The following is a 24,920-nucleotide window of genomic DNA, read 5'->3' on the forward strand; positions in this document are numbered from 1 at the left end:
AATAATATTGTTATTGGGTTTATAAAAACAGTTTATTTTTAAACAAGTTCTGCTGTGTAATTATTATTACGCGTGACAGCTGTTTCGCCCTCTGAAGGCATTATCAAACTGTCGGTTTGATCTCAACAATCTTTATTTTTTTATTTTAAAAAGAAAGACAAACATTCCCGGGTTACGAATAACCCAACAATGTTTGAAAATCTCCTACTACCACCACAGAAAGCTGAAAATGTTGCTTGTGTTGTGATGGAGGACTTAGCCAGCCGAGGAATCGAACACGCGACGCTCGGGTGAGGTCCAAGCGCTATGCCCACTCAACCACTGACCGGTCAGATTGTCAATATAATCATTGATTTATATCAACAATCAGTTTGATAATGCCTTCAGAGGGCGAAACAGCTGTCACGCGTAATAATAATTACACAGCAGAACTTGTTTAAAAATAAACTGTTTTTATAAACCCAATAACAATATTATTGAATATATAAAAATAAAAATAAAAAAAATAAAAAATAAAAATCGTAGAAATTGTTGTAGGGTAACTTACAGAGAGTTCAAATCTCCCGAAAATAACAATAATATTTACAGTTCCCCACATTCACGTACGATTGGTAACATTACAACCTTGCGCGAGATGCCTCACGCTGAAATCATTTCATTCTCTCTCCAGTGGTCTCAGCCGCCGGTTTAGCCCTAAATCCCCTCTAACGTACGCGATCTGTTTTGTTCATAAAATTTGTTAAAATAAAAACTAAATTGAAAATATTCGAATTCTGATTTTACACAAAGAGAGTAATCACGCAACCTTGGATTCTGCGGATCGGAGAACCACATAATCATCCAGCCAACAACCCATTTAAATTGGCGATAATCACAATCCTCCAAACTGTCCTGTAATTTGAAAAGAAAATATGCAGTTTAATCACCAAATTTGTAAACAAATTTTAATTAAAATACAGGTTAAACTTAGAGCAGACATTTATTTCACCTTCTAAATTAAACTATTGTTCTTCCATCGAAATGATCCAGGAACAAAAGTCAGTTAATTTAAGTGGTAAAAAAGCATGTTTCCAATTGTTAGTTTGATAGCGTCATACCATTTCTTTCGTAGTTAAGCTGAGCAATTTCGTAAATAACAATAAAAGCGCTGTCATAGATGTATTTTTGCACTTTGGTTCAAAACAATAACAAAAGTGACGAGATTAAAACGCCGCATTTTGCATTTTGAATTGTAAATCGGCAACGCTCACCTCTTTTAGTTTTCATAAAGTTCGTATAAAGTCACCATCGTCCTAATTATAAGAGAATTTAATTAGTTTGTTAATCTTTTGACGATAAAAGAAAACATTGAAAAATGTATCTAAGATCAGAACCAATATGTCTCCATTATCAAACTTTTACACGAATACTAGCGACTTTACTGAACGGACGCGCGCTGGAGTTAAAATGCCCATAATTCTCAAACTACGGATATTACGGATTTAATTAATTAAATCTTTTTATATTAAATTTAAATAACTCATCTAAAGATACATACTATTAAAAAATGAATACATATTTAAAAATTTCTCCTATAAAGTTAAAAACAATAAAAAAATAAAAGAATTACGGTTTTTCTTATAAGATTTATGCATAAATATATTAAACCTATTTTGTTTACATAACATACACGTATATTATATATACTTATAAAAATTACATATTCAATTTTTCAATTAAATCCTAAATCCTGTATCTAAATTTCGCCAATAAACAATTAGATAATGTTAATTAAGTGTTAATCTCAAGTGACCTACCAGGTAAGTATTGTACTGTATATTTTCTCCATAAATAGTTAAATAATAACATAGATCACTGTAGAAATGTATTATAAGTTTTTACAGCGCCCTTGAGGTGTTTTTGCACAAAAACGGCGCTATACAAGTCATCCAAGTATTATTATTATTATTTAAAAAATATTTTTTATTGTTTTAGGCTTTTTTATATCAACAGGGTTTGAACTTTAGGTTTCTCCTAAGGACTTGTAAAACAGAAGACTTTTTGTAATTATTTATTTATTCATTTAAACAGTACAATAATTTTAAAGAGTTATCTAATATGTTTGCATTATAACATTATGAACTACAATCTACCATATTTTACCCCATTACGACGATTATGTGCTGACGGAAAATCGGCTCTACTCGGAAATAAAATCAACAGAACTCGGACTTAAGGCGAAGCTTAATTAATGCTAAATAGTGATTTTCCATTAATCTTTATAACGAATTTGTTTACATTATGAATATCAAATAAAATGCTTTATATAAATTGATGCTTTTCTTATCTTTTCCCTTGAGGAGAATTCAAATAAAAAATTATTAACTCCATATAAAATATAAATGTAAGCTACTAAAAAATGTATTTATTCAATAAAAATATATGAATGCACAAATTAATCAACTTTTAAAAAATAACATATTATGGTTAAGATTATCTGTGACAGTTTCCTTTGATTAATTTTTTGCGTACTTTTGCGTATTTTTTATACAAAATAAATAAAAACCACTTTTTTGCATGAAATTGAGTGTTTCTTGACTCCATTTTCCAAGCAATTTGAATGCCTATTACACTGGTCGACATTTATTTTTTTAAGTGCAGTCCCTTAAGCATAGCTAATTTTTTTTATATGTATTTAGTATCCATAAACACGAAATGAATCAAAAAAAAAATTTGATAGGTCAGGTTTTTTTATTATTTAACAAAGTTTTTTTACATTATTCTTCCATAGTATGACGGGTACTTACTTTACAAAATTTCAAAACTAATTCAATTTATTTTTTTGTGCTCCTGATTTGCGCTTGTGAGTATCTTGAGAGTCTCTCTGCAGGGTCCAGCAATAGTCTGCTAGCATAGATGGACTCCACTTTCCTTGGTATCACTTTTCCATAGCCGCATTGTCCTGGTGAAATCGTTCGCCGTGCTCCCCACTGACATCTCCCATATTTTCGGGGAAAAAATTCAAATGAGAGTGAAGGAAGTGTATTTTTAGTGACGTGTTACATCCCATATTTTTATAGGCCATGAGCATTTCAGACACAATGCTGATATGGTCTTCACTTTTATGAGTTGCAAGAAAGTTCTCGACAACATTCTTGAAGGCTGACCAAGCGGCTAGCTCGACTGGTCTCAACACTGTTATAAAATTCGGATCAGTCAAGACCTCCCTTATTTGTGGTCCCACGAATATTCCTTCTTTAATTTTTGCCTCGCTGAACTTATAAACTTTTGCTTTAAGTAAATCATGCCATTTCCATCCTTAGACAAGCCTTTTACAAAAATTTTCATCAAACCCAATTTAACGTGTAAGGGTGTAAGTAAGATATCTTTAGATTTTACTAAGGGAGCATGTTGAACATTCTTCGTGCCAGGTTTAAGGTGCTTTCTAGAACGCCAGTCCTTCTTGACATAATGGTTTTTCCGGTCTGTGCTGTCCCATTTACACAGAAAACAACAATACTTTGTGTATCCCGCTTGCAGTCCTAGTAGGAGCCCTATTATTTTTAGATCACCACATATTTTCCATTCGTATTTTACATATTCATTTTTTGTTAACAGCAGCTTGTTGTCATAGTTCTCTTTCATGTTTGCAGCATGACCAAGTGGAATGGATAGTCAAAAAATCAAAAAATCAATGATAACTCATGAATAAATATGAATTATTACACATTTTAGTAAAACTTAAAACCCATAAAAACCTGACGTGATAGAAAAAAACTAATCACATATCTGAAATCAGCGTGAAATTTCCTGTCAGATTTGGCTACTTTCGTTAAAGGGACAAAAAATGTGTTGACCAGTGTTACCTGTGTATTCGTCACGAAATAAGGCAAACAAAGAATATACATATGTTTGGCTTGTAGCTTCCTCTTAAGACGCGGCATTCTGCATTTCGAATTGTAGATGGGCGACGCCCACCACTTTTACTTGTCATAGAGTTCGTATAGGGTTACCAATCCATTGTGTTTTTTCCTATAAAACAATATTTTTCCATAGAAAAATATTTATTTATCCTTTAGTTTATTAACTTATTTACCTGAAATCGACCTTAAAGTGTTGGAATTCCGAAAAATTAACATTTTATTTTTTACTTGTATAATCACGCAGAATTACCTGCATCCTGTGTGGAGTTACGTAACAAAAACATCATCATCATTTAATGGCCAATACATAACAAACTTACTCGGTTTTTACAGTTATCAATGCATTAATCACTGGAACGATTTCGGTCGAAAAATCGACCACTTTTATTTTTCTGCGATTGATATCGGTCCAAAAATGGACCGATTTTTCTACCATTCGTAAAATATTTATTGTAATTATTTAAAACGTTTATATGGCCAGCTACTTGTTTTATCGAATAGCTGATAATATATTCTCTTTGTCTATGAACTTATCCGTTGTCTTTGAAGTGTTATTTAACGAGTTTTCGCGGTTTTTTTATGGCGTCCTGTCAAAAAACAAAATTATAAATTTTCAACATTCACGAAATTTTGGACTCTTCCTAAAATGCCGTAAGTAATTAATTTATTGGGTTTTTAACGCATAATTATATATCTGTGTAATCATGATTGACTTATCTATCTTTGAAATGCGTTTTTAATTCGTTTGTTTGTATTATATTGTTTTGGTTGAAGTTTTTGTGTAAGATTACGTCAAATGAAGACGTCATCTGTTTTTGATTTACAATAATGTCTTAAATACTGCACTCGCGCATTTGAAATATAGATATTCTATCACGGTGATTCAAAACAAAGAGATATATATATAAGTATTATTTGAATTGGTTCATTATTAATACAGATATTTGCTAACCAATTATTTTAAGTCATATGTCAAAAAGTTGACTCTTTTTCACATGTAAAATGGTGTAAAGCCTTCGTCACACAATAAAAATTTAGTAATTTAGTTGTATAATTAATTAATTTGTTTACTTTTACCAAATTTGTGCAGAAACAGCTGTCGTCCAGGGAAAGGGATCACTCCACGACCCAATAATTATTTTCAAATTTTATATTAGTGCAATATTTAACAAAATTTAAACATTTAAGTACTTACATTAAGTGTTTTCAATTTAAAATATATAGAGTGGTGCTGACTGCAAGAGGAGGCAGAGGAAGAGGGAGAGGTGGGGTACGAGCTGGTGCCGGACTACCTGCACGTGGACGTCAACGCAGAGCTGCAATTGCAGCCTCGTCTGGAGTGTTAGTATTTTTTAATGTTTTTTTATGAAAGTACTTTGCTGTGGCCGTTGAACTCATCATATATTTGTATTTATTTAAACAGCGACCCTGCTTTGCTACTGGTGCGAGAGGATCGCGTCAAGGCCCTAAAGGCTGTTAGGGCCCTGCCTGCTTCCTTCCGGCTAGAGCTGGAAAGCCGAAAATTCAAGAAGCAGGCGGCACGCATTTTGCTCCCTACCGCACCTCAAAGAAAAACTAAACAAAAGTAAGTAATCGTATTTAGATGCTTGATACAATATTATTGTTTTTTCCTGACAGCGTTCCACTCTTACAGTGAGAGTTGGTAAGATCAGCGCTCTGTGCATTTGGCACATTCAGTGCATATTTTACAGAGTTCTAATTTTATTGTTTATTTACATACTGTACTTACTGTTTCACATGTGAATGAGAACAATTTATATGATTTATGTAAATGTTTTCAGAATTCCATCTCCGGAGAGAACAACGTGTCCCTTTTCACAAGGGACGCCTTCACCGTTGCCACGACCCGTACCACCACCGTGGATGTCTACTCCCGCACAGACCCAATCAACGGCTCCCAATGCACCAATTATGCCTATCCGTGCAGCATCTCCCGAGCCGTTACCTGGGACATCGCGGAGTAGGGAACTCTTCTCTCCGGAGGCCGGCTATCACAGCGAGCTGTGGGTGGACGTGCCATTCTACGAAGAATTGTCGGCGTTTGGGAACGGTGAGTTTATTTTTTGAAATGTCATACCAGGGGCTCAATATAAAATCAATTATCTATATTTTATTTTGATATCCCTAGCACAGTTTCACTGTTGGTATATTGGCAGGAAATAAGCATAGTACTTAAAAATTCCACATGACAAACATACAAAATGTATTGTTGTTATGACGTGGATGCATCATTACACATCTTTTTTTTCTGTAACGGGTATTGCAGAGTGAGAAATAAGACATGCCGAACTTCTTTGCGAGGATTACATTTGATTCACCGGCTTCTAAACGGTGTAATACAGCATTTTTTTCTTAAATTGAAAAAACACTTTCGCTTCACGGGACTCATTGTGTCGAGCTTCCTAGTCAAAAGCGAGGCTGTATTGGTAGGTGGGTTTTGTAATCGGACAAATTATCATTAAAATAGGTCGCTTTACGTAGTTGGTCACTTTAAACGGATACGTTTTCCTACTAAAAGCTATGAAACCTTACTAGAGTTTACATTATCGTCACTTAAAACAGTAGACCGTTAAATGCAAAGTCATTATATCCAAATTCTACTGTAAATTTGTGTTTTCTTTTATTTCAGAGTCATACATGGGCAGAAACAGTAACGTGGACGAGGCAGCTGTACTAGAAGAGTCTGTACTTGGAAACCGTGAGTTATAAAACTAACTAACTTACCTTCACGCCATTTCGGTAGGCAGAGAGGATGAACCACCATGCAACTCGATCTTGGCACACACACTCTTTTCTTCATTCCATACCTACCTGACTGTGCTATTCTGACTCCTGACATTGCCCGCCTCAAGTATTTGATTAACTTTTTATTTATTTTTTATATGAATACCTCACAAGAGCCTCAGCTGGAGCGAGTGAGACTATGGCATCCCCAATCGGGGTATGTTGTGAGGCTGAAGGTAGCGGGGAGGGGAAGGAGGTTTGGAAGAGGGAGGTGGAAAAGTACCTGGCTATTCAGAACTGGTCACCAAACACGGCTAAAGCCATTTCAAGCAACGTTTCAATTCTGAATGAGGTCTTACACCAGGGCGATACTATGGGTATCTTCCACTCTGGAACGTGCCGCAAATATAATATATATTATTTTAAATGAATTTTGTGTGAAAATAACACTAATTATTCAAATATAATTTATTTGATTTGATCCCGCGACCATCGTATTGCGATTCATAAGCCGTACCAGAGGCAGTGGGTTATCGTAATATAGACACATTAAATTAATTTGGGTTTTCTGTTGTTTCAGAAATGGATATGGACAGATCGAGCGACGAGGATGACGAAGCGAGCGACGTCGACCACGAAGAGAGCGATGAGGATACCTTCTGCATGCCACCAATACCTTATCATAATATTATCAACGTTTCACCTAACTCCGCTATGGCCATAGACTTTAGTAGACAAGACCAGGTAGATAGTGAGGCAATGCGTTCGATTCTGCCGTAAATAAATAACATAAATAACATTTTCAAAAGGACCCTTACAAAGTGTGATGTGTGTGATGTGGCATTATGCTATGATTGCATGAAGCCATATCACACTACAATATAGATTTGCTGAGGGTTTTTTTCTATAAAAAAGGTGTAACCATAGACAATATAATTCTCATTCGGAGCCAACCCATTGGCTAGCCTAAAATCGGCCAATGACAGCGGCCTATAAACATGCATGAAGTTCGTATTGGTTTGTGGAAAATATACGTCACAAGTCACCCATAGAGATTACCGTGTCTTTTTTTCTGACCCACTTTTTTCTCGGAGTTATACCCCCCTGGCGGGGACTGACGAATGTTTGAAATGGTCGTATGTATATCCTACCGTAAGAAAGCGCGCGCTAATATTTAACGCGATTGAAATGAACAGACGTAAGCGACTGCTGTGACAATATTAAATAAAACACGACACATTTAAAATAGAGCAAAAATCTCTCGTTATAGTTTTATTTGCATTTAAACATACACTCTTAATTTTGTTCATTCCTTTAATATATCAAATAACATAACAAAACGCGTTTTTAGTTTCGGAGCTTACTTTGCGATTTTTTTCTATCGAGGGAATTTCATATAGTTAACGTTTCGGCAAAACCAATGTATAGATATAATCTTCAAGAATAACATTTATTTTTTTTTGGAACTTCAAGACTTAAGGAGCTAGCGAGAAACTGCCTATAAATCGGTAGAAATTGAAAATTCCGGGTCTTACATTTTACTTAGTATTCTTCAACATTAAAAGCGGTCAAACTCAAGAATAAAAAACATCACGACTCCCATACAAAATACTGCGCCCGTTGAAAAATTAACGTTGGCTTATTGAGACTGGTGACGCAAAACGTACATCTATAGAATTTGGTGCGATTTTGAGAGACCCGAAAAATTATTATACATTACTTTAATAATTAAAAAAATATACTGGTGATTGAGTAAGAAGGTCATTATTGATAACAAAAAATAAAGAAAAAAAAGGGACTGGAGTTTTTCATTGCGCTTAAAACCAAAATATTAAAGAAAATTAAAAAAAAACTCAAATTAAGAATGAAAATAACGCAAATGTTCTTATTTTTTTATTTAAAGTAGTATCATTAAAATACGAAAAATATGACATTTTAATTATGTTTATCCGAGTATGATCAGTTACAGCACTTATTATTGTTTTCCGTGGGTAGAAATAACGCTACTGCCAACTGCAAAAAGAATCTAGTTCTTTTGATAAGCATGGTAGGGTTTTGTTTCCTGCACTATTGCATGTGTTCAAATCACTGCCGAAGAGTGGCGTGCTGTGACCTTTCTTTTAAATTTTCCAGAATAAAAGGTTCAAAGATGGTTTTTCCTCCTCATTTCCAAATAGAAAGGGCTATCGTTTCTGGAAAGTATATATTTTTAAATAAAACTAGCCACAACATAGACACCCAAATTGATAGACCATCAGGGAAAGGGGAGCGAACCAAGTTAAGTGGAGCGCGGGGGGCGGCGTGACCGACTCCCTTTCTGTAAATGAATCTGACATTAAACAGGCATCTCGCATTGTAATATAACCATTTAGTCCTGCGCCCTTGAGGTGATTTTTCACGAAAACGGCGCTATATAAATTATCAGGTGAGCAAATCGGGCTTTTTTTCAAATCTGAACATTTTGTTACACCATTTAGATAGTCACTTCGAATGTTTTATAATTTACCCACCTCACTAATTTCTTGCATCGCTGTGAAACGTTTTTACAAACATTCTGACCCTGCGCCCCACAATAGACTACGCTGCAAACTGTTGCCTTACTTTGCTGCACAGGGTCTGGTTATTTCAATGTTCACTCTTCGGTGTTCGACGTACGACAGATGTCCTAGATTATTCAAGGCATTCTGGAACCTATGGTCACTTGGTTTGCCTCCAGCTTGTCAAAATGATCCTGGACTTTAATGTTAGGGCAAGTCTATCAATTGGAATGTCTATGAGCCGTAACCTTTTTTCCTGGAAACCAAAAAAATAAGTCACTGCCCTGCTCAACGTATCATACACACAATTTTAAATTCATGTATTTTTGAATCTAGTTCATTTCGCTTAGTTTTCTTGTATCATCCAATCAAAATTATACCACCAAACACATCAACAATCATTTTAGATTAATAACTAAAGACATATTCATTGTTCAAAGGTTCAACAGAGTGCCATGATGCAACCGTCACTACGCGGACTGAAGACTTGTACCAATCTGACCTTCCGGAAATTGGAGATATTCAAGTTGCAGTTGACGGTACAGAATGGACGTGTACATCACATACTCAGAGTACTTTCAGCCAGCAAGGATGACGTAATTGACAAAATGTACTCAGAGAAGTTGCAGGCCCAACACCTTATGCGAAGCGATATGTTGAAAACAATAAAGTTCTAAAAGACTTATTATGGTCGACATTATAGGGACTCCTCATATTCAAAGAAACTATAAGTAATAATAGATTAAAAAAATTATTAAATATTTGCGTTTTGATTTGCGAACTACGAGATCTTGATAAATTTGCACTAGCATCGGCAATTTGGAACAAGTTCATTGAAAACTGTAATCTGTGTTACGTTCCTGGTGAAAATTTGACGGGCGATGAAAAGCTATTTCCTAGCAAAACTCGTTGTCCGTTTACTCAGTATATAGCAAATAAGCTGACAAATTTGGAAAAAATATTGGCTTGTGGTGGCCGTAGATACTAAATACCTACCTTTGTAATGGATTTCCATATTTAGGTAAAACTGAAGAAAGTTCAAATGGGTCACTACCAGAATATGTAATAATGAAACTATTACAACCGTATCTTAAGAAAAGACGAAACAGAGAAATTACGAGCTGAGCAAACAAGTATTGTCGAAACGATGAGAAGGGCCAAATACCAGCAGTTTGCAAAACCATTTGTACTCCACGTTATGAATCATTTATTTTGAAGGCTAACAATGGTATTACACTAACTGTTTATCACGGAAAACCGAAGAAAAATATAATGGTATTGAGTACAGTATATCCGGATGTTCAATTTGGAGACAGAACAAAGAAAATTCCCAAACGATTGAATTTTACAATTCTACAAAATATGGTGTCGATATATTCGACCAAATAGCTCGTAAATATTCCGTAAGAGCTGGAAGTAGAAGGTGGCCTGTGCACGTTTTCTACAACATACTTTATCTAGCCGCTATAAATGCATGGATAATTTATAAAAAGATAACAAAAAAAAAACATATCTCGTCACAATTTTATTCTACAGCTTGTTGGAGAACTACGGTCAGCATATACAAATACCAGCTTTGGTCAGCATATCAGAAAGGGAATTCGAAAATAAAAATTCTAAAAGACGAGAGTGCCAAATTAATAAAAGATGTAAGCAAAATAAAACAACTGACACATTTGATAATTGTAAGAAATCTGTTTGCGGAAAGTGCCTAGGATATTATAAAAAAACAGTTTGTACTAAATGGGAACCTAATCGATTAAAGTAAATCATTTCAATACATAATTATTGTTTTATTTATTTAATATTAAGCCAAATATGACACAATTATAATAATAATAAACTCGCATGTTATCAGCGGTCAAAATGACCGTTGTGGTCTTTATAGGTATGGGGCAGTACCCGGTCTTTCTAGTGTTAAGGAGCTAGCGAGAAACTGCCTATAAATCGGTAGAAATTGAAAATGCCGGGTCTTAACACATTTTACTTAGTATTCTTCAACATTAAAAGCGGTCAAACTCAAGAATAAAAAACATCACGACTCCCATACAAAATACTGCGCCCGTTGAAAAATTAACGTTGGCTTATTGAGACTGGTGACGCAAAACGTACATCTATAGAATTTGGTGCGATTTTGAGAGACCCGAAAAATTATTATACATTACTTTAATAATTAAAAAAATATACTGGTGATTGAGTAAGAAGGTCATTATTGATAACAAAAAATAAAGAAAAAAAAAGGGACTGGAGTTTTTCATTGCGCTTAAAACCAAAATATTAAAGAAAATTAAAAAAAAACTCAAATTAAGAATGAAAATAACGCAAATGTTCTTATTTTTTTATTTAAAGTAGTATCATTAAAATACGAAAAATATGACATTTTAATTATGTTTATCCGAGTATGATCAGTTACAGCACTTATTATTGTTCTCCGTGGGTAGAAATAACGCTACTGCCAACTGCAAAAAGAACACAAAAATATAAATGTTGGTTGTCGGTCTTTCATTCTGTTGGTTACTCCGCTTCAATGAAAGCTAGAACTGGAGTTTACTTTAAATTTAAGTGTCATTTTTAAAACTGGAACTGATTTGTTCAGACAACCGACAAAGTCATCAAAACATTTATTTTTATTTTTTTATTATGCTTCCGATTTTGTTGTCCGGGTTAAATCGTCCCCATAGGAAAAACTAAACCCTTCCACTCAGTTTTCCACAAATGATCAGCTAGTCAATCAACACTATGTAAGTGCATTATATAAGTAAAATAAATACAAAACAATACAAGAACAACAACACGTCAACTCACCAGATATCAAATGGGAAAAAAATTCACCGTCTCCAGATATTTTCATATCAGAGGGTTCGGCTCGGTAGAACTTCTAACAGGGCCTATAAATCCTACTGATCCCTCAACATAAATATTTAAAAAATCTTTTGTTATCCTTCATGTATTCAAAATGACCTATTTTTAATATCAATAATTTTTATTTTATTTATGTTAATTTAGTATTTCTGCATTTGTGGTGTGCATTGTTTTGGTTCAATTTTTTTACAGATGCCGTGATTTTGAATATACATGGTTGATATAGCATCCTCTAGTTGAGATGTGAAGGATTCTAACCAACATTGGTCTATATTTTCCAATCGTTTCAAAGACCTTCTTCTTGGTGAAAATTTTCCAAGAAACTGTTTTAGGACCTAAAATAGAAATTCCTGATGCTCTGAGTTAAGCTGCCGATTTTCCGGGTGTCTTGGAGTCTAATGTGCTAATAAACTTATAATTCTAATGTGCTTAAGGCTCTTTGGAAATACACTGTTGATTATTGTACTCTAAGGCTTAGAATATTTTTCACTGGCACCTCTAATGGTAATTTCGTACCTCAGACAGGGCCTAATTATCAAACGTTTTGTAAGTACTTTCAGCATTACAAAACGTACAATTATATTTTCACGTATTTTTTCGTGGGTCTGCTCTAGTGTTTCTAAATATCTTTATGACGCTGTATTAATTTTGATTATGGTCGCTTTAAGCTACATAATATGCAAGGCGTTTATAACACACGAACCGAAATAAGTTAATTAAAATATATTTGTTATTTTAGCACCATGGAATTGTTTCTGTAAATGATATATTCAGTTAATTTACTTTTTTAACATAAACACCTCACAAGAGGCTGTATGGAAAATATTTTCCCTCAAGGCCTGTGTCATCTTTGGGGATGCTGTGTAGAGACTCTTTTTAAGCAAAGGAATTAAAGGAAGTTCCTGGAAGGAAAAAGGTATGAGGGGTAGATAGGAATCTAGGGTATCAGTATGTCCAGGAGTGACGGACGAATGAACTATCCCTCCCACTGCGGCGCAAGGCGATGGGTTAAGAGAGACCAGTTGGAGAGGTCGAAGGGTTTCCCTAAACCAGCCTCTCCCAATCTGATAGGCCACACAGCTGGTGGGCACGCGCATCCTAACACACCTCACCCGATGAGCCCGGGCACCCCCGCTGAATCACCAAACGTAGGGAACCACTTGGGGTGACCTATGGCAGAGGTGTTGGTCATCCAATAAATGGTTGCCGGGGTGGCGGTACCCAACCCGCCTCTCAAATTGGAGACTTAAAACATGACTACTTTTAACAACTCATTATCAATATTCGATTTCAGAAAAATACAATCCTGAAAATGTTCCAATAATCCACAGAAAGAATTACAATGAAACAAAGTCTTGTAACGGATTTAGAGTTAAACTATGCAAAAATACATGACCCACAAAATCGTTTGCAGATTCAAACAGCAAGGTTCCTTTTTTCCAAAAAAATTTACACAATGATGTAAATTTAACTAAAACTGTAAGGACGGGTTGTTTCGGAGAATTTGAAGAATTCATCAAATTTCAATGTTCATTTTCAGGTTCTGTGAAAGTCCTATTCAAGTTCTGTTATAATATCATTGTAGGCTAGTTATTTGACAAAACTGAAATAAAAACAGAACTTGAAAAAACCTTTCACAGAACTTGAAAATGAACGTTGAAATTTGATGAATTGTTCAAATTCTCCGAAACAACCCGTCCTAAGTGTTGTATTTACATTGAGTTCATTTGGTACATGATGATAGTATAGGTGGCAATGGTCCCAACGAAGCTGTAGATGAGGGTGGCGTCTATTGGGAAAAGCTTCCAAGCTGTGAGCACCATGGGACGGGAATTTATCTGCTGCTCGAAGGTGGACAGACGCTTTTTGCATGATTCATCTGCAATTATTGAAACAGTTTAAGCTATGCAATATGGTAAATTAGCTTTGACACGATACTTTTCACTCAAAAATTTTAAAAAGAAAACATAAATACTGTCCACACGATGTACTCTTAATTCTGACCAATATCGAAAGTATCGATAAATGATTAGAAAATCTGCAATTTTTTAAAGTTAGTTAAAAAATAGTAATTTTAATGATAAAATGTTCAAAAAATAAAAGTTTTTTGGAAACTTGCCAATAAAATTGTGGATTTGAAGTTTGTTGATGGTAATGATAGTTTGGTTACATCCACTCTTCAGGAGTTCTGCCATTGTAACATACAAACCTATCAAGAAGATGTTATGGAAAAACCAGTTTAAAGCATTACCAATCACAATGTAGTTCTGCAAAAAGACAAAATGTGTTCATCTCATTAATAAATTTGCATTTACACCTCCGAAGAAGTTAAAAATTGGTTTATAATTTTCCTTACCTTAAAAAAAATGTGAAAATATTTAAATATTTTTTTATTACCAAGAGATGTATTTTCTAATGGAGCATTATAAATAAACATAGTTATATTCAAAAGATACATTGAGGGCTTTCTGCTTACAGGGGCATAGTTACAACAACTGTTTTTAGAGCTGTCAGTAGAGCTTGGTTTCTGCAATGCCATAGTCATATTTAATATGACTATGGCATTAATATGACCCTAAACCAATACTTAATTAATGCAGACACATAGCAGTTTCATTGGCCCTCGTACATTTAACCTTCTACCACTACAAACTCAAATGATAAATAAAAAGATAGAATATATTAAATAGGTAAAATTATGGCTGAATGACGCAGATATTGAAACGCTCTTACTATAAAATTATTGATCCTTTCTACAACTCACTTGCTAAAACTTTATAAACTATTGTACATAATGTTTTCTCTTTACTTTTTTATAATAACTATTAAAAAAAAACTTTTTCTACTAATGTATATTATACTTCAGGTACTTGAAATATAGTAATCGTTTTATATTACCCACACTCAGGCAGTGCCTTAGTGGGTTTTCATTTCTTGTGGATACTATTTGGTATTATATATTTTGTTATTATATACTATCTATTAATATGTATAATATGTGTAAAGAAATCAAAATAAATAAAGTAAAAAAAATAAATAAAAAAATAATGACACGAAGCTCAAAGTCATTTAAGTGATACAGTCGGAATACAGGTGATCATATGAGCAATCCAATCTTTATTTGTGTTTATCTCAATACTATGTTTTTATTGATAGGCTTCTGTGGTACTAAACACCCACATAGTAGTAACTTATTCACAAGTAAGTTTTTAGTCAATGCATAAGACGTCTTTTTAGCCAATGTAGTAAAATAATAACCATAGAAATTTATCACAATACTTACATAGAAAACAAAACTTGTTTTGTGCGTTTGACAATGCTTTGGTATATTTTAAAACATTTTTACTACATAAATATGTGATGGTTTGAACACTTATATAATATAAACGAGACGAACGTACTCCAAAAACTTTTTTTTGTTTAGATTAACAACATAAAATATGACAGGCAGGCCCTTCAAACAGAGTTATGAATTCTTACCACGGAATTGTAGACCTTTGCAGCGTGTTTGGTTATAATATGAACTCTTTTAGACGTGAGTTGAGAGAATTGATTGAAGTGCTTTAAAATAAACACATTCCCACGGGAAGGAATGCCAAGGGAGAATATTGCGGGACGTAGGACAGTCGGGGTTTGAATTTGGATATGAAGAGAGCTTCGAGAAATCAATTAAAATCAGTGGTGATGATGTGAAATTACGCTTAGTTAGTGAATTCAGATGGTGTTAAAAATTATTGTTAAATATTAAATTAAAGTGAAATATTATTGAACCGGTGAAGTGAAAGTGGTTGGACTCAGTGAGGATAGAAGTAATAACAATAACAATAATAAATTTAATATGTAGAGCGCCGTTTTGTGAAAAATCACCTCAAGGGCGCTAAGTGTTGTGCGATCGCGATTATATTATAAAATGTGTTAATTTAAACGTGATTTCGTAAACACTTCAAACAAAATTACTTGCCTTAAAAAATGGAAATAATAATAATAATAATTGTGTTTTAAAACAGAGTGAACGTATTTAGCGGCAGGAAGTGTTTACCATGTCGGTTAATCGAGATAGGGAGGAATTAATAATTAGCGAGATGGCGTCCTATCTTCAGAGACCGTAAACCAAAGAATCAGACAAATCATTTAACAGGAAGTTATGTAGCTCTGAGATAAACCATAAGACGGCGGGTTCGAATCCTGACAGAGGTTTAAGGGAGGTACAATTTTATTTACAGAATTATTTAATTACTCTTCTATAGACATATGGAGCAGACCAAAAACTGAACAAATTGCAAGGACTTCGTTAAAAGGAGGAAGGGATGCCGAAAGAGAGAGAGAGAGAGAAGTTAAACTCAACTGATTTAGCTATGTAGGGTGGAACCAAGTAAGCTTCATACTGGGATTGGGAGATGGCTAACAGGGTGAGTTTTTTTAATATTATTTATTAAATTCAAGAAGACCCTTTAAAAGACGGATGCAACCGAAGAACAGGAACCAGGTTTACAACACCTGCAACCCAAATGATGTTTTTATTAATGAATGCGCGAGACAAAATTATCTATCAGCTGTAAGAAGGAGACGGGCCAATGACCTTTCATATGTAGGCCGATAACATTTGATTTAGGGGAATGCCCCGATCCGGGGGTCATATTAAAAAATTACCTATCTGCCAATCTGCTATCCTTTTAAAAACATTACAAATCAAATCGTGGCGTTGTTTCTGCGATAGGTATTGAATCGACGACGAAAACATTAAATACTTATTACAAATTAGGCCAACCATTATAAATTCGCAGTATAAAAATATGTATCTACAGAGTACCTATCACAACACTGGCGTACAATTGAAACAGCGAACACCGCCAGCCGGGACAAGACGCAGGGTACACTCAGTCGAATAGGGAGGGAGGTTTTGTTAGCGTATGACCGCCCGAATAGAAAACGATCGGATGCAACCAAACAGAACAAAAATGAATACTTATCATCTGTTATTTGACTTTCTAATTTACAAATTGGGATACACAAGAACAAATCTAGAGTCAAAAAGGGGAGATGGTAATCTTCGAAATAAAACTACCAACCGAACAACTTTTCTCAACAGGTCCCTTTCGAGAGGTAGGCAGCCTCATAAAATTAAATGCCAAAATCAAACCAATTATCCGTTTATACCTACCTGAGAGGATAGGTATTCAATAGAAGATACCCATACCTAATACACGAGGGAACTAATAACCTTATAAAATAATTACTGGAACTAAATATTAAAATACAGACAGTCCTCATCCTAAATTTGACATTTCGAGTAAACCTTACATATATTTCATATGATAATTGGCTGAATGGGTAAGCACATAACTTATCCATAGAAACAGGCATAATGTCGACAAGATCGTCGTGTGTTATCTGTGTTATTGACCTAGAAAGGGATGTAAGTTCCCGACGACGTGGAATCTACAGCGTTTTCTGGAGGTGGCATGTAACTTGAGACCTTACGTGTCACATTTTCGCGACTAGATTCGTGACAAGGGATGTCATGGTTTTCCCCTTCTACATTCAGTAAACTAGATTTTCCTGGAGGTGTCATGAGGTTGGGGCATTTTTGAAATTGGTAAGAAGACTTGGTTTTCTTTATTCTGGCGTGAAGGTTGCCAATTTGGAACAAGAGGAGACCCCGCGAAAGCCCGTCAGACCCGGCCGGTTCGGATATCCAGACACGTAGATATCGATTGCCTTGTTCTAATTATCATCCATCAGATTTGTTTGGTAAGCGGAGGAGCCAACTTATCTTGAACAAATTCATTTCCGTTCCTCTCCTTTCCCTCCCAAAATATACATATGGATGGCGCCGACAACTAACACCATAAATTTATCGTATGTATATCACATATATAAAATTTAACACTTTATCATACTCAAATTACCCTACGACAGGTAGAATCGCGTAGCTAGTTGGAGAGCAGGCGAGACAGAAAATAAGGTTTATGAAATGGCTTTAAAACACAGCGGTAATGGATTCAACTCACTCTATCTCAAAAGAACCGCGGGATACCACATACATAGATAATCAGGTTTCTATACCGAGAAACAAAAAAAACCAACACAACGTTCGGTGAGACCTTTTTATACTGAACCGTCACATTGCAGACACTCTTTATATATCTTTGCTTAGCTAATTATCTCTTTTACTTTGTCTTTTATCTTATACTTCACATACTCTTTACAGACCATGCAAATGTTATTTTTATGCTTTCTACTTTTGTTTTACTTATTTTACCGATTTTCTTAAGTGGCACTTTTGGATTGTTTATTGTTTTTCTTTTTTTCTTTTCTTTTCTCGTCTTTTTTATATGTATTTTTTTTTTGGTTTTCTTTCTTTTTTTCAGTAACGGCAACGAGTTAACAGGCTAGAACTGAACTCCGTTGTTTGTTTTGTATTGTTTACTTTTCCCCAATAGGGGTTGGACAACGGGCCTCGTCCCCGCATGCACTGCTGGAGCTTCTTTTAATTTCTTGTTTTTACCGGGGGACTCCGCCAATCACCTGCGCCACCCCTGAGGAGCGTTGGTGGTCAGAGGGGTGACTACGGATTGGGGTAACCTCCACCCTGCCTCCGACCTCCTGACGCTTCTTTCCCCTAGGTTTTTTAGGGTTTATCCCTCTTTTTCCCATGCTTATCTTCAGGGCACCACCGGGTGGTCGGCTAAGGGGTGTGGAAGTCCTGACCTGCACCAGTCACCCCGACCACCACCAATCTCTCAACAGGACTGCCAGACGTGGCTCGGCGAAACTCCCCCGTCACTCTATTATTTCACTTTGTTCTTTTTTGTGCTTACAGGTACTGGAGTGTGGGTTCCCTCCACCAACTATTTGCCTGAAACTTGTTACTTGATTGTTTGATGCTTATTGTTCTGTGTTGTCCTTGGATTAATACCTGTAAGCGCTCGCATACCGCTTCCTAACACCGTATGCGGGGACATTGAAGGTCTAGCTTCATTTATATACTTTGTAGAGCCGTTTATTCAAAAATTAGATTCATGCGAGAGCTCCAAAGGGGTGACCATAAGTCACCTATACCGGGGTGGGACAGGGCGGGTGTAACCTTCAATGAACCGTCACGTGTAATAATTACGTTCAAGGTCGTAAAACACGTAGACAAACTAGGATGCACACACTTGAAGGGGTGTGTAATAAAGAGAGGAGCAAAGGCTTGTACAGACGGCAGGGAGGATATTCCTACCCCGGATATATACATAATCAAAGCCTTATGGAAGAGTTACCTATGGAACTTAAAGAAAATTCATCGCAGAAGGAAAAGTTTGAAAAGTGCAGATCATTACAAACATAAGTACTCGTTCATTAGTAATCCAATATAACAAAATATACTGTCGAACAAAAAAGGTAATAACATCCTTTTATGCTTAGGTAATAAGTTGCAATAAAGAATGTAACTTACCATATCAAGTAAATCTTTTGTAATCAGCATAATGGCATTCCATAGATTCAAAATAAAGATGAAAATTAAAAAAGTAGTTAGGTTCAACTGAAAAAAAATCATTTTGTTCTGTTATTAAACATTTATTCAATTTGGGCGGTATTTATGGACGCCCCGGGACCCAAAAGGATAAAAGAGATTCCATAACGTCAAACGGATACGTATCAACTGTTTCGTCAAAAAATCAAAGGAAAAACAATAAAGGACAAAAATATAATATCATTTTTAGATAATGTGAAAACTAATAATTTAAATAAAAATAAAATGAATTTTTTTACAGTAGATTTTTTTATAAAGGTTAACATACAACGCAGTTTGTGATAAAATCTCCCCAATGTAACATTTTTGGTAATGTAAGTAGATTGGCCTATTGTACAGATGTATATTTAAAAAAAATAAAACAAGTTTTGATCTCAAATTTAATGGTAGGACATTCTAAAAATGTGGGCTCAGTGCGGTGCCTGTCCATTCATGCTGGGTAGAACACGATGTTAAGAGTAATATATTTTGTATGAGGTGTTTGCGATTACTTATTCAATGTGAGTCAATTCAAATTTAGAAAGTTAATTTAACCATGAGAACGATCTTTAAAAAAATAATAAATTTACTCACATTCCTTATTGTAAACATAATCCAGAAAGAAAGTGGTTTAAGACTTACCTGTACCCCGTACGCAGAATTGATGAAAGCAACATTGTCATTCAGCTTATCATAAACAGACATCAATGTGACTATACCGTCTTCAAAATTTTCCCAAACACATTTTTATATGATTTCTCCAAAACATTAATTCTACGATTTTTTCCGTCTTGAAAATAATCCACGTCGATGACTTTACCGTCCACTTTCTTACATAAAAATGTATGAACTAAATCGATCAGTTGAAAATTAAGAGTCGTCAAGCGTTTAACTATGATCCAGACATTGAATAAGTATTGCGAAACAATCAAATCTTGCACAAAAAATAAAATCATAATCATATAAATATTGACACTTTTATAATGACGCGATATAACCTCATCCCAAAAAACCATAAAAGAATAAAATGATATACACGAGAAAAATATGATTCTAACTTTGAATTTTGTTTTCACGTACAATTTACAACGAATTTGTAATTTTTCATCAACGTTTTGAATGTTTTGGATGAGTTTAAAATAAATGCGAGAATAAATCAAAACTCTTGAAATAATCGATGAAGAAACAATCAATAGTAGGGTCACAGTGATGATGTGTGACGCTCCAGAAAGAGACTTTGCTCTGTGGTGTTGACCATCCAAATGGGGAATCCAGAAATACATTATGAACAGCAAAATAAAAAATAGTATTTGATATAGTTTGGCCCTGTTTGTTAGAGTGGTGATTTTGTTTCCTTCAAAAGAAAACTGTTAGAGACCAAATGCCATGAAAACCGGATGCACACTTTTCAAAACGTGCGATATATCGAGCAAAGTTTTTGGAGAATCTTTTGAATTTTCTGTATCTTCATGTGAATATTTTTTTTGCCTGGCAATCAGTAAGAGCTGATACATTTTTACATACATTTTTCAACTTATGTTGATTGCTAAGTTGTAACGATGGGAAGAATACTTGTGATACAAAACATTTAATCGATAAAAAAACACTTGTGTTATTTTATTGGAAAGGTTTGAAAACAAATTACAACAGTCGTTAATCATTGTTTATCGTACATTGTTTTGACACTTGAACACGATATACACTTTAATCAATTAAACTAATTGATAATTTTATGAACCTATTTGTAAAGTTGTTCTCATGTAAGAACTTAAATATAATATCTATAAGAACGCTGTTTAAATAATTTAACAAAACTGATTGTGAAACAGATTTTTTTCAAGGACACACAAACAAAAAAAAAAATTGGGTTCAGAGAACCGAACTTCCCATTGCCATTAGCACCAAACCTTTCAACACTGTTCCTCGGATCGAGTCACTCTTTGATACCAATTTATCTATACCTACGTGTCCCAGAAACAGCCAGGAACTCCAGTGAAAAATATTATGGTTTTAAAAAATATACATAATCATTTGTATCAACAAAGTTGATTCTAAATATAAATGTTTTATTTTGTATTATTATAGGTAGAATTTATAAATCGTGAATTAAAAACGAATAAAACACTATCGCATTTAAACACACCGTTTGGTTGGTACGACTAAATATTCTGATTCTGACATCATAACCAGTCTACGTGAGTAATACATATATGGTCTACAATGACTTCATTTTAACCGATATAAATGTTGTTTGAATTTGAAAAATCTTGTTGTTGTGGGTTTAATGTTAATAGAGTTGACACATTATTTATGCGTCTATAATTATATTTAGAAAAATTAATTACGGTGATATGCATTGATATAAATTATATAATTGATGGATTGTGATATGTGCACTATGTGCAGTATAAATAAAGCATATTTTGAGGTTTTCGTCAAAATCAAAACACAATAATATTTATATGATAATTTGCTTATATAATGCATAACAAGATAGGTATCTTAAAGGAAAAAACATAAAAACCGTTGTGTAATTGGAAAAAAAAAAATTTTAATTCCCTCCCCAAACACGAGTTATTCTCAATTAGGGAGGTCTTAATTAAATTAACAGCTTAGAACTTGTTATTTTCTTGCGGCTCGCATTTTCTTCTTATATTATTTTGTATATAACCTAATCTTAATGTAATAATTATATTTCAATAAATGAAAAAAGAAAATCGCTATAGTGTAAATAAAATTTAAGTACAATACGGGTTTAACTTATAGCAAACATTTATTTCACCTCCTAAATTAAACTTTTGTTCTTCAATCAAAATGATGCCCAGGCAAAATTCAGTTGATTTAGGTGATAAAGAAGCATGATTCCAATGGTATTTTTGAAAAGGTCATATCGTTTCTTTCATAGTAACTAAAGTTCGTAAACACCGACATTTTTTTATCAGGTGCGGCTGCAGATGTATTTTTGCACTTTGGTTCAAAACAATAACATAAGTGACGAGATTAAAATATTTTACCTAGTAAGTGTTCTAAAAAGTTTAAAGCTGTAATATTTAAAAATATAAAACATCACGAATCCCATACAAAATACAGCGCCCGTTGATCGATAAACATATCCTTTTTGTGACTGGTGACGTCACCTAGACATTAGAATTTGGTGCGATTTTGAGAGACCCGAAAAATTATTAACCCTTTCGTCCCGGAAAGAAAAAAATCACATTGGATCCGAAGCGGGGTCACTCAGTCCCCCAATTTGTTTTGCTTATTAAAAGGTGTTAATGACATAATTCGATGAAATTTGTTTTGGTTATAATTAGAGGGAAGTATATATTACATATTTCAGTAGTCATTATCAAAATCGTTTCATAAATAAAGTCATAATTAATGTTCTAATGAATTTAGACCATAACGCATATGTTTTCAAAGAAAACGGAGAAGGCGGGTACGTAGCAAGCATCGCGCCTCGTTTCCGAATCTCGACTGCCGATTGGCGATTAAGCGTCGACGTGGGTGGCTAGTTTCTTGCATAGGGTGGTCTGTAAATGATGGATATGTATTTTTTACTTTTATAGTTTATGAAAACTACTACGTACTACTAAACTAGGTACGGATGTTAAATATTTTGAAACAAATGTTGTATGTTGATATTTAATGTAGGTATTAAATTATTTTATTTCTACAATTATTCTTATTATTATTATGTATCTTTTCTCGGGAGATTTTTCAATGTGGATGAGTGTTTCAAGCTAATAATTATTGCTTATAAATAAATGTTACCCTTTGTGCTATGAAAAAAAATTCTTGTCTTAAACATTAGTTTACAAAAAAAAAAATAATTAATATCTTATTTCTGATTGTTTTTATTATAATTTCATTTAGAGTATCATCTAGCATCGTGCCGCAGTTAACCTGTAATCATAAATGATGCGTTTGCTTGAATAGGTATATATTGAGTTTATAGTTTTTCACTGATCCATTTATGTAGGTATGTTTTACATTTTTAACGGTGAATGGTTTTGTTTTGTAATGTTTTATCAAATAAAATTGTAAAAAATAAGGTATTTTTAATAACTTCAAATTGTTAAAAATAAGGTATTTTTAAAGTATTGAAATCCAATCTTGAAATAAATATTTTTTTATTGTAGCCTGAGAATTCCCCGTTTTTGATAAACAATATTTATGAGAGATCTGGAAACGGTATTTATAAACTCGTAATAGGATACATATGAGAAACCGGAGAATTTCTCTCTTTTTCTTAGTAATGACGGCCCCCATGGTCAAATGGTTGAGATTCTGGGTCGCGGGTTCAAAATCCCAGCAAGCGCAAATTAATTCAATAATTATGTGATATTTCATAAATAATTCATAAAATATAATGCATTTAATATAATATATTTTCCGCACGGCCAAGGATGGGAAATGCGTTCAGTATTGCCCTGAACAAAAACCACCATTTAGAATAGAAACGTCATCATACTAGGAGGCTATCTCTTTTATGGTGACCATTTATAGGGATTGATTAAATAAACTGAAAATTGCAAAATTATAATAGAAAATAGAAAAAGACATTCGTAATATAAAACATAATTTTAATATAATTTTAAAATATCTTACACACATAATATCGTAGTAAAATGAAGAAATTTACAAAAAGACAAAAAACACACCTAAAAATATTATATTTTTACAAAAATACACCTCAACATTTTGGAAACACATAAGGTAGGTACCTACTTTATAATAAATGAGTTTTATGAAACAAACATTAGATATTAGCAAAAATTATTACACATATAGTATAATGAACATACCTATTACTGGTAAACAAGACATGTCGATCATCCAGTTGATTAGTCAGACATCTCTAAATACAAAGTTTTGAGATAATGAGGAAAGCAATGTTCGAATGCTCGCCATAAACCAAATATTATTTACATGTGTCTGTATTTTATAAATTAAATATGCTATAAAAAAATAACACCGGGAAGTATAACGGTTCGGTACATTAGTACGACATTTTTAAATTTTCTACAAATAACCCAGAAAACATATATTTTGTTTGTTTTTTCATTTTACATATAACTGTATACTCAACTCAAATTCCGATTCTTCGGAGATGTCTGACTAATCAACTGGACGATCGTTATATTTACATATTATACACAAATCGCGTGATGAAAATCACAACTTGAAATGTAAGATATTTACTCTTTATCGTATTATTACAAAGAATTTTTTTTCTTGAGCAAGTGGAATGTAACATATACACACGGCACGAGTTCCCAAAATTGAAGATGAAATAAACGAAAATTATAACCTAGCTAGAAGACAATAACTTTTTAAATAAAAATTCACAATTTAGAAAAACACACACAACAC

This window comes from Hesperophylax consimilis, chromosome 14 (assembly GCF_061612785.1).
Source record: "Hesperophylax consimilis isolate HC1 chromosome 14, BYU_Hcon_1.0, whole genome shotgun sequence".
In the NCBI taxonomy this organism is placed as follows: Eukaryota; Metazoa; Arthropoda; class Insecta; order Trichoptera; family Limnephilidae; genus Hesperophylax; species Hesperophylax consimilis.